General features: G+C 34.6%; 1 pseudogene; it reads right to left on the bottom strand.

Moving 5' to 3' along the window:
* Positions 1–12,310: 12,310 nt before the first annotated feature.
* LOC149229734 (small ubiquitin-related modifier 1 pseudogene) lies at positions 12,311–12,679 on the bottom strand (annotated as a pseudogene).
* Between the last annotated feature and the right edge of the window lie 926 nt (positions 12,680–13,605).

Raw genomic sequence — 13,605 nt, 5'->3', positions numbered from 1 at the left:
AACTGGTAAGTAAAGAATGAATATGTATGCCTCTTTTATAGTGTTCATGTCTCTCAAAATAGGCGACATGAATAAGTCAGTATAAGACAGCTCATTGTCCAGAATAATATGCTTAACTTAAAAAATTCATATCTCCCAAACTATTTGGAGTTTCTGGCCAAATAAGAGCTCATTCGAAAGGAAAAATTAGGCTATAAAAGATGGTATAGGTATCATATGGAGTGGTTTCTTTTAAGGTAGTGAACAAACATTTTTAATGTTACTAGTCATCAATTAGTGCAGAATTGGAGGTAGGACAAAATGGCTTCATGAAGAGTAAGGCCATGAAATGTAAGGTTTCGTGGTAAAATTTACTAGGAAAGCTCAATATATATTTCATCAATGACAATTATTGACCAAAAAACAATGTCCTCTACAAGTTGGTGCAACAAGGTTACCAATATATTGCCTCTAAAGCCAAAAATAATATTTTATTTTCATAGGAGTTTTTTTCATGGGATTTCTTCCATAGGAGGGTTCAACCATGTTTGAGGGTTTCTTCCATAGGAGGTTTTTTCGATGATCAAGATAGGGCCTTCTACATCATCATCATAGCTATCAATGATCATATATCTAGGATTAGGATTCTAGGGTTAGGGATAGTGTTTCATAAAAGGTTTAAGGTATATTGTCGTCAATGACAACTTCAACAAAAATCTGTATATTGAAACTAATCTTGATGCTTCATGGGATGGTGTATCAACCCGTTTCATGTTTTATCCCAATAATCATTGAATGTCATAATATTTCTTTAAGGTTCTATTCAAATTTTGTCAATTTATAAGGCTTGCAGCCTTCCACTATTTGCACGGCTCTCTCGCTTCAAGTGGTACACTAAGTCTAGGTTAAATATTGTAGGTTTAATGAAGGTACTTTATTGTCCTCAATCCTTATTCAAAATATCTTGCAAACATTCTGTCATAGGTATGGGATCCTATAGGTTATTCATATTCTCTATTTGTTTCGTTTGATCGATATTAGAAGTCTCATGCTCATAACACACACACATACACATATAAGCCAATATTTATCCAATATTAATCATTAATATCTATGCATGAAAAATAACTCTCATTCAAATATCATTTTTATCATTACGTGTTTTATTCATGAGTTAGAATATCACATTTCACTTTTTAGTGATGTTTTCATTCATGACTCATTGATATGCATACTAATTTATTCCACATTCTATGATCAATTCTATATTAATAATAAATATGTAAACAATATCAAAATAAACTACAATTGGTTTCACATAACTAGCATGAAACATTAATTGTTATTGTCAAAGTAGAGGTGTGACATACATCCTTATTTATTCCCCATTCTATAACCAATTCTCTTTAAACAAAATATAAACAATATCCATTATAAATTACAAATCAATAATATCATAATAAATAACAGTCACTTTCACACATAATGTCTAAAAAAATCATTGATCAATAATTACTATTAGCTTAGAATAAATTGATTATTATGCATTTAAATCCCTCCATACTAGTGAAGGCCCTAAATCCTTTGGGAATTAACCGACCATTTAATAAGAACGAATTTCCAATCACCGGTCCTTACCAATGCTTGTTCTTCTTTTAAAACAAATAGTATTTTTCAAGGCCACCTCTTTGGCCTTGAGAAATTAAATGAATTTTTTTCATAATATATATGTCGAGCACTTCTTATGTGGGTCATGTGTCATGGAATTAAGTTGTAAGCACATGAGTCAAAATGTGGTGGACAGAGATGTGTAATCGACTATGCAGTGATGAAGAGAGAAAGAACACATTACTCATTATTATTAATGTAAGACTTTTCTAAACAAAACAAAATAATATTTTCTCTCTTGATATAGGAACCCAATCAGGTCTATTATATCATGACATAAACATTGACTCAAGAAAAAAATCATAGAGCACTCACTATGTGCTTAGACCTAGGAACCAAAAACTTTGAGCATGAAACCCATGCTTTAATAAATAAATTTTATTTTACAATAATTCTTTTTCTTTTGTTAGTACATAATAGTTAAATCATGTCATGAGCCAAATACAATTATGAAGGCCAATACAAGTTACAACTATTAATAGGAACTTCGCATGTTACATACCTTGAATGACTTCTAGGGTAGGTTTCTCCTCAACTAAACTCGTCTCTCCTTTTGTACTTCACATTTCTTATTATCCACAGACTTGCTCTAAAATGAAGTGCATGTGTGATGTATCTCAAAGGAGGTCGAATATCTACTTTATATATCCTTCCAAGGGCACTTTAAGCCCAATGTAGGCCAACTTCAACTAGCTAGCTGACTTGTTCTTTGGAGCACTATAAACATTTTTCCAAAATACAAAATTATTTTCTTTCTTTCATACAAGTTCCCAAATGGGTTTTTACATAATGAGAATGACGTTTTGACTCAAGACAATCTTATAGGCATGCAATGGATGCCTGAAATATTGACCAAAGAATCAATCATTAAACCCATGAATTATAAAAAATTATTTTTACAATTTTCTTTCTTCTTTTGATCAATATATAATAATTACACTATGACATGAGACAAATGACAATTATGAAGACCGAAACTGGTTACATTTCCTAACAAACAAGAGCATGTTGATTCAACTAAGCCATAGGAGCAACACCAATTATGTTTCCATTTTTATTTTCTCGCTCAGTTTAGGACAAAGTTGCATTTGATACACAATGACAACAAGAGAACTATGGTTCATGGTATATGTTGCATGATGAGATTGTTCATTCCTCCCAGAGCGGTGAAACAAGATCTCCAAGGGAAGTGAAACAAGATATCTTCAAGATGATGGCTCTTCTAGCCTTTCATGCTCACCAAAGAAACCGGCGACACCTGTAATTTTGGACCTGGGGATACCCTTAAAACTTTAGGTTTTTTGCATGTGTGAACATTAGCAGACAAATTACAAGCTTTCGAAATCTTGATGTGTCTCTCAATATATTGAAATTTTTTAAATATTACTTGAATGTTTTAAACACAACGAACTTCCTTGTAACTCACGTGTACTATTATAATGTTATTATGGTTTCATCAAGATGTTTCTCAATGTCCCTTATGACACTCGCTAACGGTTTCTCTTATTTGATGGAGTGTTATAGGATGTTCAACCAAACAGGTATTTGTCAGATCTGTTGTTGTTGAGTGACGGAAGTTCAAGTAGGATAGAAGAAATTGACCAAACATCTGCTATGTCATCTAGCAGGTGAAGATCAACTAGAGGTTAAAAGGTTAGAAGAAAATTCCATAGACGCATGGAATTTTTTCTCGCTAAAGGTGGGTCACGTTCTTATGATAATAAGAGCATAGATGACATCGAGGTGCCCTTGAGGTACAAACAGATAGTGAAACAATGGGCACCCAAGGATCTTCTTGAAATAAACACTAATTTTTCTATCAATGAAAGAATATATCGCATTTCCCCATCATCATTACATGGTTTGGGGCTATTTTCCATGGATGGCATAAAGGTATGTTACGAAGGATTAACTAAATTGATGGAGTATGTCGAACCCTATTACAACTACAATGATTGGGTATGGCTAGTCCAATATACCAAAAGTATGTGAAGATATGGAGTGACCACAAACTATATACAGCTAAAAGACAATTATGAAAATAAAGTAACAACTATGTATATTTATGGAAGGCCAAAAGCAGCAGGGAATATTACAAGGTTTATAAATAGTACACGACTCATCACCACAAATAAGTAACCCAATTGCATATTCGAGGGATCTGAAGGAAACTATGTATTTGTATGTGTCACCAAATAAATAATTGCAGGGGAAGAGTTGCTCATTGATTACAATTTGAATAGAATAAATACAAATATTTCTATTTTGGGGGTGATATGTATTCAATTTTACACAACTTGTAAGCAATGTATATTGTATGTTATGATTGTCATTTACTACAATATATTGTTAGACATCTTGTAAGTTGACAAAACATTTTAAAGCGTCACGGTTAAAATATTATGTCAAGTTGATCAAGGTCAAAGGGAAACAACCTCACAGCAGGTAAACATCAATGTAGTTTTACGTAAAATAAAATAACCACAAGATATATATATGAGTAGCATTTTATCTTATAGAGTAAGTCAAATTCAAAATTTTAGGCATCATACAACTAAATCAAAGATTCACTATGCATATGACCAACTTGAGAAAATGCATTCCTTCATCCTTTTCAAAGTATTGTTTCTGTATGATATGGAATATATATTGATCCTTTCATAATGCCTCTCGCAAGAGCCTTCCAAGATCATGAAGTTTTTATAAATTTAGAACCTTTTATGGCCATGATATAAGATGAAGTTTCTATATAAATTTATACATATGTCAGTAGTGGTTTTCTTATTAATTGTGGATGAATTGCAATTTACACTTATATTATAAACAAGGTGATAAGGGGAAGGAACCATACTTGGACCAGTCCACAGATGCTCGTGAGGAAGAGGTTACTGATGAAGCAATTTTTATATTCGTCAATCCAATCCAAGAAATAAAGAAGCTTAAAATGAAAGAAAACAAGAAGCTTGATTCTTTAGTTTTGATTGAGCCTCAGGAAAATGAGATAAAAGGCAAAATCAAAACCTTGTTGCAACAAGGTCGTCAGTATGGGGTGATCAACTCATTTAATTATCTCATTTATTTGTTTATGATTTAGTTATCTTATCCTTTATAAAAAGAACTCTTTATTTTATAGGAGTTTTTGGCAGAGTATGATCCTCATGCTACGACTATGGGGGTCGGCATTCATAGCAGCGTCGATGCTCCACCTGTGAGTGAGTCACCAATCATTGAGACTAGTACACCCTCTCAACCACCCATAATAGGATCTGCACCCCCTGAACAACATACGTCAAGATCTACACATGGTGTTGTGGATGCAAAGCATGATCTGATTACACAATTTGAAATGAATTTTCCTGGATCTTCCTGTGTTACTAGCACGGGATCACTACCAATCATGTTTTTAGTAGATGATGACAATGTCCCCATGAAAATAGACTAACTTCCAGGTATTTAAGAAGTATTTTAAATATTAAGTATAGCCTAAATGAAATTAACATATAGTATGTGATTATTGTAAACTAATGATAATATCATTTTGCAGGAAATGATGTATTTTGTAGGCATTTGTATGATATAACCTTGGAAATATTTGGGTCGACCATTTGCACAAACTAGAAATCCCAAATTTCCAAGTTAAAATATGAACTTATTAACAATATGGTTTGCATGTTCATTATGGTACCTTCAACAAATATGGAGTTACCTCAAAGGCAGGCCTATATTTAAAATATTTGTAGGACCACTATAGGTCTCAATTAGAAAGGGCTAGGTCGCATGAGCGCCCTCCATCGATTCCAAAGATGGAGTGGAGAGCACTCATGGCAAATGCACACGAGAAGGCACTTCAAAAAGTAGAGAAGACTCCAACCAAGCCGGGAAGGTATCGGGCGCTTTTAATAATGTAACTATGATGCTTTATCATCATTAAGACATCTAATTAAGTTTTTCAATGTTTTAAAGATAGGCTCCAAGATACTTCTAAACCCACAAAGGCTAGAATAGCCAAACATGGGAAACATCATCTTGGCTCGGGTGGTTACTCGAAATTGGCCACAAAAATTGTAAGCATATAAAAAATATAATTTGCATCCAAATTATAAATTGTTAAAAAAATTAATTTAATATCATAGAAGAAGAAAATTCATGTTCTAATGCAAAATTGGAGGGGACACAATTCAAAGAGGCTCCCACGGAGGAATACCTAAAGCTTGCTTTCAACTACAGCTATCAAGTCATGGTTGAACAGACGACATGCTCACCACCCAACATAACACTCAGACAAATAAAAGCAATGAATAGCATTTATAAATCATTACTTGTACAATCTATTGGTTATTATTTTTTGCCATAAAGTAATGTGATAGATTGTAAAATGCATGAAAGAAATGTAGATACAACACATGAGCCTACTAATGGTGGAGTGCCTCATCTTGAGAGTGATGTTCATCTCGGTACTTGAGGTATTTCATGTGTTATAAAAAAGTTGTAGTATGGAATACAATTTAAAATATTTAAATGCAAATTTCATGTTTCTACACCAAAGCATGTATAAGATGTTTCCAGAGAAGAGGAAGAACATATTGCCACATCTGAAAGTATTTCTCTTCCCTCCACTACTAAAGAAGGTAAAGAAAACTCTACTACTCTTTTTATTAATAAAAAAATTGTAATAATAATAACTATAAATATGAATCTAACTTTTATTTCTTATTGTAGTTGATGTTTGTCCCCACTTGCAGCAAAATAGTCGTAGGACTAGTACAGTGATAAGACATATTACACTAGAGACCACAACAACTGAAGGGGACCAAGATCAACCTCGCTCACTTCATATTAAAAAGAGAAATAAACGTGATAAAAAATGACTACATTTATTTATTTAGAGCTCGTTTATTTGAATACCACATTTTTTACTGAGAGGCTGAATGCCTCATGGCATGTGCACATGTAACTTTAGACTATATTAATAAAAAGTTGTGATCTTTCCGTTGCAAAAAATTAGAACAATTTTGTTTCATATTATGTAAACATATTTTTTTGTGATAAAATTTATTGAGATAAAATCTTTTGTGGATGTACGAATGAATCGTGACACCCTTAAAGGCATCATTTATTTTTTTATCTTTCTTCATCCAACTCTAGTTTGATGTTATAATTAAATTATAATACAAGCAATTGTTTATAGAGGCTCAACCAAAACCCATGTAAACTGAATAAGGGGAAAAATCTAAAAGACACATTCTAATATTTTGTCTCATATAAACTTTGTGGATTTTAAACATCTTGGTATACAGCTAATTTTGAAATATGTACAACCCTTATGAATACTAGGCATACCTAAATATAGAAAGCTATGATTTCCTTGGACGTATATTCTCCTTCATTATTGAATCTTAATATATTTATGCTGGAAATACTGAGGGGGGGTGAATCAATATTTCTTTTCAATTGTTACTTTTACCAATTAGATCACTTATATTTAAAACACAAAATGAACAATAGGAATAAATGCTTTTATTAATATAATCTTTACAATGAATCACGTACAATGTATATAGTGCTCCAACCCTAGATGAAGACACCGATCTTCAAACTCCCAGGCTCCAACCTATTGCCAAGCACCAACTTGGACTTCCAAGACTCCAACCTTGTCAATTCTGAGACACCAACCTCAAGGGCTCCAACCCTATATCTGGTACAGGCCTAACCTGGTTTCTTGAGGACTCTGATCCTCTAGGGCTCCAACCCTATCTTATGCAAGGCACCAACCTTGAGTTTAGGAGCACTAATTCCAAAGACACCAATCTTATATTTTCCAAGCACCAACTTGGACTTTCCAAGGCACCAACCCCAAGGGCTCCAACCCTATAGCTTCACTTTGTCAAGGTATGTTTGGTTGTACTTCACGGCTCCCCAAGTCTTCTTCAAAAAGCCTGTCTATCTTCAACAATGCTTCCTCCAAATCACTTCATTAATAACAACCTTGTCTTCTCAAAAGGTGTCACCATTGTTCTTCATATTACCCAAGCAAAGATCTCCAAAGTCACCTCATGATGGATTCAATGCATCATGGTCTCCAAGGGTGTCTCAAGATCAGCTTCTACAAGTGTCTTCAGATGTATTCAATAATGCCTCAAAGTTGTCTTCAATAAATTGCTCAATTTCTACACCAGGTCTTCCAAACAGCTCCAAGATAACTTCAACAACTTTATTCAAGTTACTTCTGCTTCAAGGATCTTCAAGTTTCTCAAAGGTGTCTACAATATTGCTCCAAAATGTATTTAATGGTGCTACAAGGAGACTTCAAGAATGCTACTCAAGAGGAGCCAAGAGATAGGTTCCAAAGATGTCTTCACAAGACACCCTTCAATAATACTTCAAGACTTTTTCCAAGATTGAATCCAATAGTGCTTTTCAAGGTTGCCTCAATAGACAAAGATGCTTGGTCTATATTAGCTTATAGACTAAGGTCTTTACTTCAAAGGTCTATAAATGATGCCCATTAGCTGCTATGCCTCTATCCTCCAAACAGGTCCAAAGAATGTGTTATAAGCTTACCAATCCAACAAATTTGAATCAATAAATTCAAGGTGAGTGATGATTGTTCAAAGCAATGTGACTATCCACCAACTGCTCTCCAAAATTTGTTGCAAAATGATTCAAATCTGCTTCTGAATGCCTTTTATGCTGCTCCAAAACTTTGCTTCAAGGCCCTTCAAGATCCTCTCCAAGTCTGCTATACGGATGACAAGTTTGTAACTTGGTGCCAAAAATTGGAGCTCCAAAAGACTGAAATTTTGTGATCTAAGAGCTGTAATAGGACACTGTTAAGCCTTCTGAGCTTCTACAGGAGTCTGGAGACCATGATCCGAGCTGTCCATAGTCCTAAACAACAAATCTAAGCTGTAAGGTAAATGAGAACAAGTTTGAAGTAATTTTCTATCCATTGTTCTTTTACACAACTAGCTTATCACAGTAATATTCCTCGGCCTCATTGAATTTGCCCAAATAGTAGACTACTAAGTCCTCTCAGCCTCCTTGCTGTTTTGTATCTTTTCTCTGAAATGATCACCGAAAAATTGATAAGAATGAAGTGTTTAACATCATATTTATACACTAATTCGCTCACCAAACCGAATAGACATGTCTCTTAAGAGCAAGCTGACATGGGAGAGAAGCTCAAGTCGACTTACTGACCAGAATTACATCATTAACTTGTAAAATCAATAACTTTCAAACCACTTGGAGTTTCGGGCTGAGTAATAGCTCGTTGGAAAGGAAAAATTATGATATTCAAGATGGTGTAGGTGTCATTAAGGAATTTTTCCTCTAAGGTAGCAAAAATTATTTTTTAATGTGACCGATTATTTATGAGTGCAAAAATGGAGGCAAAGTAGAATGCCTTTGAGTGTAGGGCTTCTTCATGGTCTGATTTCTTCGTTGATTAATCATGTCCTAGCCTTCTTCAACATAGGATCACCATTATCATGTCCTTGCCTTCTTCAACATAGGGTCACTAGTGCAGAGATATTTCATCAATCAAATGAAGCATCATTATGTAGTCTTCATCATAAGGACATCAAGCTTCACATCATTAGAGATTTGTCATGTCATCAAATTATCGGAGGTAGAAAATGTCATCATGTAGTGTTATCATCAAGATTAGTGATATGGTTCTTCCATTATGATCATCAAGATACATGATTGAAACTTCATTTGTATCTTGACATCTTAAACAAGAGTTGTAATCATCATCTGTCATCTTCAAGAATATTTTCCATCCCGACCACTGACATCAATGACAACCTAGATTAACACTTTATTCTTATTTATGTATGGTTCTCTACTTCAACTTTGAATTCTTGAAATTTAGCAAATACTTCATCCTTGGATTTCATTAAGTAAACCCAAGTCTTCCTTGAATGATCATCTATAAATGTGACATAATATAGATGACCTCCAAGTGATTGAGGAGTGATAGGACCATACATCGAAATGAATAAGATCCAAGATTTATTTGTTGAAAACTTGACTAACTAAGAGGAGGGGTGAATTAGTTTAGTATATATATGGACATTAATTTTCTTTTCATTAATATCATTAACTAATACATAACATGAGCATCTTAACAAATAATACCCAGCATATGAATATGTGATCAAGAAGTAATAAGAAAACCAAACTAGATACATGAACACATAATAAAAGCACACATTGGCACCAGATATATGTGGAAACCCATAAAGGAAGAAAACCATGGTCTTATTATTGTTGTGATGCAAAGGAAAGCTCCCACTCCTTATTACATCTGATTTTGTGTAGGCCTCAACCTACAGGAGGCTGCTACCTCCATTTTTTGCAAGTTGCAACATGCGAGGAAGCTCCAACTACCATATGTTTTCTGTAGGCTACAACCCACAGGGGGCTCCTACCTCAACTAGCTCCAACTAGATATTTATCAAGCCACAACTTGAAAGGAAACTACCATGCAAACAAGAAACAACAATGTGTTGGTTTACCTAGTCATAAATTATGCATGTCTCCATCTTCATTTCTGCATTTTCTTCCTTTCGAATTTGCATCACATCAGTTCCATATGTGCCAAGTAACTAATGCATAATAGTTCTATCAGCTCTCTAACATTCTCCCATTCTCTAACCACCACAATTCCTTCCAAAATCACATATTTTATCAAGATAGTTTACTGGTTGTTCGTATCCCAGGTAGGAATATGAAGTGAATAGGCTTGACTCTTTTCCTTCCACTCATTCGCTTCTAAAATCTTCATATCTTGAATATTAGAACACAAATGATTCATCCAATATTAATTTCAGCCACATGTAATCATTAAGTGAATCAACCTAATGCTAACATCAAATACCAATCTCTTTCTCATTAATGCATCACACAAATCTTTGCCTTTGCCTTGGAGTCTTGCCTTTGCATCACAATAATTAAGCTTAATGAATAGTTTTACATCACAACAGATTATGTAATATAGTAACCTCAACAACATTATCAAAACATTTAATGTATCATAACTCTTGCTCCTTCTTCTACTCATTTTCCTTCTCTTACTGCTTGCTTCTCCTTGTGTTGTTCTTTATGTTGTTGCTCCTTTGTTTGCTTCACATTTGCCATCAATGACAACATTGCCAACAATCTCCCCCTTTGGCATTGATGGGAAAAAAAAACAGATCCTCCCCCTTTTGTCCTGAGAAGTGTCTTCCTTCCTCTAATTACCTCCCCTTTGACATCAATGGCAAGGGGATTACAAATGTCAAGAAGATTTGGTAGGGATGCTCCAGATTAAATGAATGTTGCTCCAAATACTCTTTAGAAATGATTGAAAAATATTGTTGTGAGAACACTCTGTTAAATAGTACAAGAATAATGTTGAGAGAACACTTTGTAAGGAAAACATGGCCTCATTAAATGAGTTGTGCCCATTCTCAATCATACATTCTGAAGGCATAGAAAGAGCACGAGGTAGATTCCAATATTCTATTGTCACTTGTTTCAGCGAGTCTTAAGCTTTAGTGACACACTAGTCCTTTCAAGTTCTTTTTTTTAATGAAATTTGTTTCAAGTAAACTCTCCAAAATGACATTTGAAGTCTTGTGTATTTACAAGAGGAGAGTCCTTTGTGAACCCAATTATAGTGACAACTGAGACCTCCTTGAATGATATTGTGGAATATCATTGTATGCTCACCCAAGGAAAATGTGTGAAGTCATGATGCCAATTAACAATCACTGCGATATGTATTATTATTGTGCACCAAATCCATTTGAAAATCAATGATCCAGCAAAACATAAGAAAATAGTTCAATACATCAATGCCATTCCAATTAGATGTTGCTCCAATCGTGTAGTAATAAGGAAACATAATATGCTCCTCAACGCCATTGAGACGTTGTTAGAATGGCACTTAGCCCTTGTAGCTTTGGGAACCTTGCCACTTCTGACAGTTTCTGCAATTGCATAGAAGATGTGACTTGTTGGATTTTCAAGAGTGCACAAAAAAGGCCTCCTTAGTTCTTGACGATGCTAGTAGAAATATATGCATTATAATATTTTTAATGCCAAAACAAATAATAACGTTGATAACGTTATTGTAAATGCAGCTTGTTTTCATCAATCTTGAACCACTATCCTTTCAAATTATTTACATAGCATATAAAATGACCGGAAAATGAAGCATTCAGTACAACCAAATGAATAACCATGAGTAACCATGTGTTTGATAAGAAAACCTGTTGTAGAACGTGTTGCATATCAGCATAGTAAAGTCGAACACACCGGCATATGTAAATTGTATCTTTACAACTATGGCCTGAATAGAATATATAGTTCACTCGAGCATTAGCTCGCATAGTCAGTCACAAAGGAATAATTCTCAACACATGATGTTCAATGTGAGAAATTGTCCGAGCAACAATCTGGCAAGAGAACATGTTTCACCAAATAACACGAAAGAAAAAAAACATTGTAGTGCACATTAAAAACTTCAAGGCGTATATAACATTAATATCAACGCTAGTACATTTCAAAATTGAATATCAAAAGCTCCAGCACGACGCATATTATTTAAGCCTATAAAAAATTTATATTACGTGTTGAGACTAAGTTAAAAAAAAAAAATTAACAATTTACAGGTTCAAACCGCTGTGACAAGAGGTTGCCATCTAATTGACAACCCACTTGAGCGCCTTCCACCTATTTGATAAAGCATGGCATCAATCTCATCCCCATCTTCCATTTCAAGTTCTTCAGGTGTTTGTTCCCCTCGTAAACACCTCCCATCAAACAAAAAAACTATGGAGTTCAAATCAGTGGATTGCCTATCACAATACATAGTCATTAACTTCCTCAATTGAGTATTACGCTTGATTTTGCATAAAACATCATTTCCATCCTCGTTCTTGCCCTTGAGAATAATGCGTGCACCCTGGTCTGTGGGCTTATTCTCTTCCTCCACGCTCACTGCGCCCGTACCCTGGTTTCGGCCATTGTCATCGCCAGACATGGTTGGTTCTTCTACTACAACAATTTTGAAAAAAAAAAAACTCACTCAGAGTTGCTTAAACCAGTGGTCGAGATTCAGGGTTGTATCTTTATTTTACCTCTGATATATATTGCTACCAATTATAACGGTCCCATTGTAGTATCGCTCCTTTGAGATAAGAGCACTGGTTGTAAAAATGCTGCTAGAAAATTCTTTGTCACTGTAATAATCACTCTAAGAAACTTCACTCTATCAATGTAATAACGTTCTCAGAAAATTTGCTTTCTCTGTCGAGTGTAATAATGCTCCCACTATATTTTCTCTGTCGACTGGCCCAACATATTCGCTCTGCCATGTACAGAACACTGTCACAGTAACAACGTTCCCACCATAATCACTCTGTCGATTGGCCCAACATATTCTCTGTGCCATTGTAAAGAACGTTGTTATAGTGATAATGCTCCCAACGTAACCCTTGAAAAAAAAACGCTCCCACTGTAATAAGAGCACTGCCATGTAATAACGCCTAGATATACATTGTTGGAAGAAGAAATGTGCCTTGTCTTCGCTAAAGCAGACGACGTTACATATATGTTCCATCTGTTGAATGATTACAATTCAGAAATCCAACGTAGCTCAGAAGTATTGGTTTGCTTGTGGTATATTTTATAAAGCTTCAGGTAAGCGCAAATCTATGAAAATATTTTATAAATAGGGGAGCTTCAGGCAAGCTCCATAATTAATAATTTCATAATGTAATAGGGTCACCGGCTTTACTACTCTCTTGCTTGTCTGTATTGTGATATGATGGGGCATCGAATAAAATAGTGTAATCAGATCTTTTTGAAAATGTCGCATTCAAGTCAAGTCAGGGAGAATTGCATTGTTCAGGTAAGTTACTGGCTACTTTGGAGACATTGTTTAGGAGTGCATTATTTCCTGGATTT

This window comes from Pinus tabuliformis, chromosome J, assembly GCF_031772625.1.
Source record: "Pinus tabuliformis cultivar Carrire ecotype Pingquan chromosome J, CPIR1, whole genome shotgun sequence".
Lineage (NCBI taxonomy): Eukaryota > Viridiplantae > Streptophyta > Pinopsida > Pinales > Pinaceae > Pinus > Pinus tabuliformis.
This window is presented reverse-complemented; position numbering and strand designations above follow the sequence as displayed.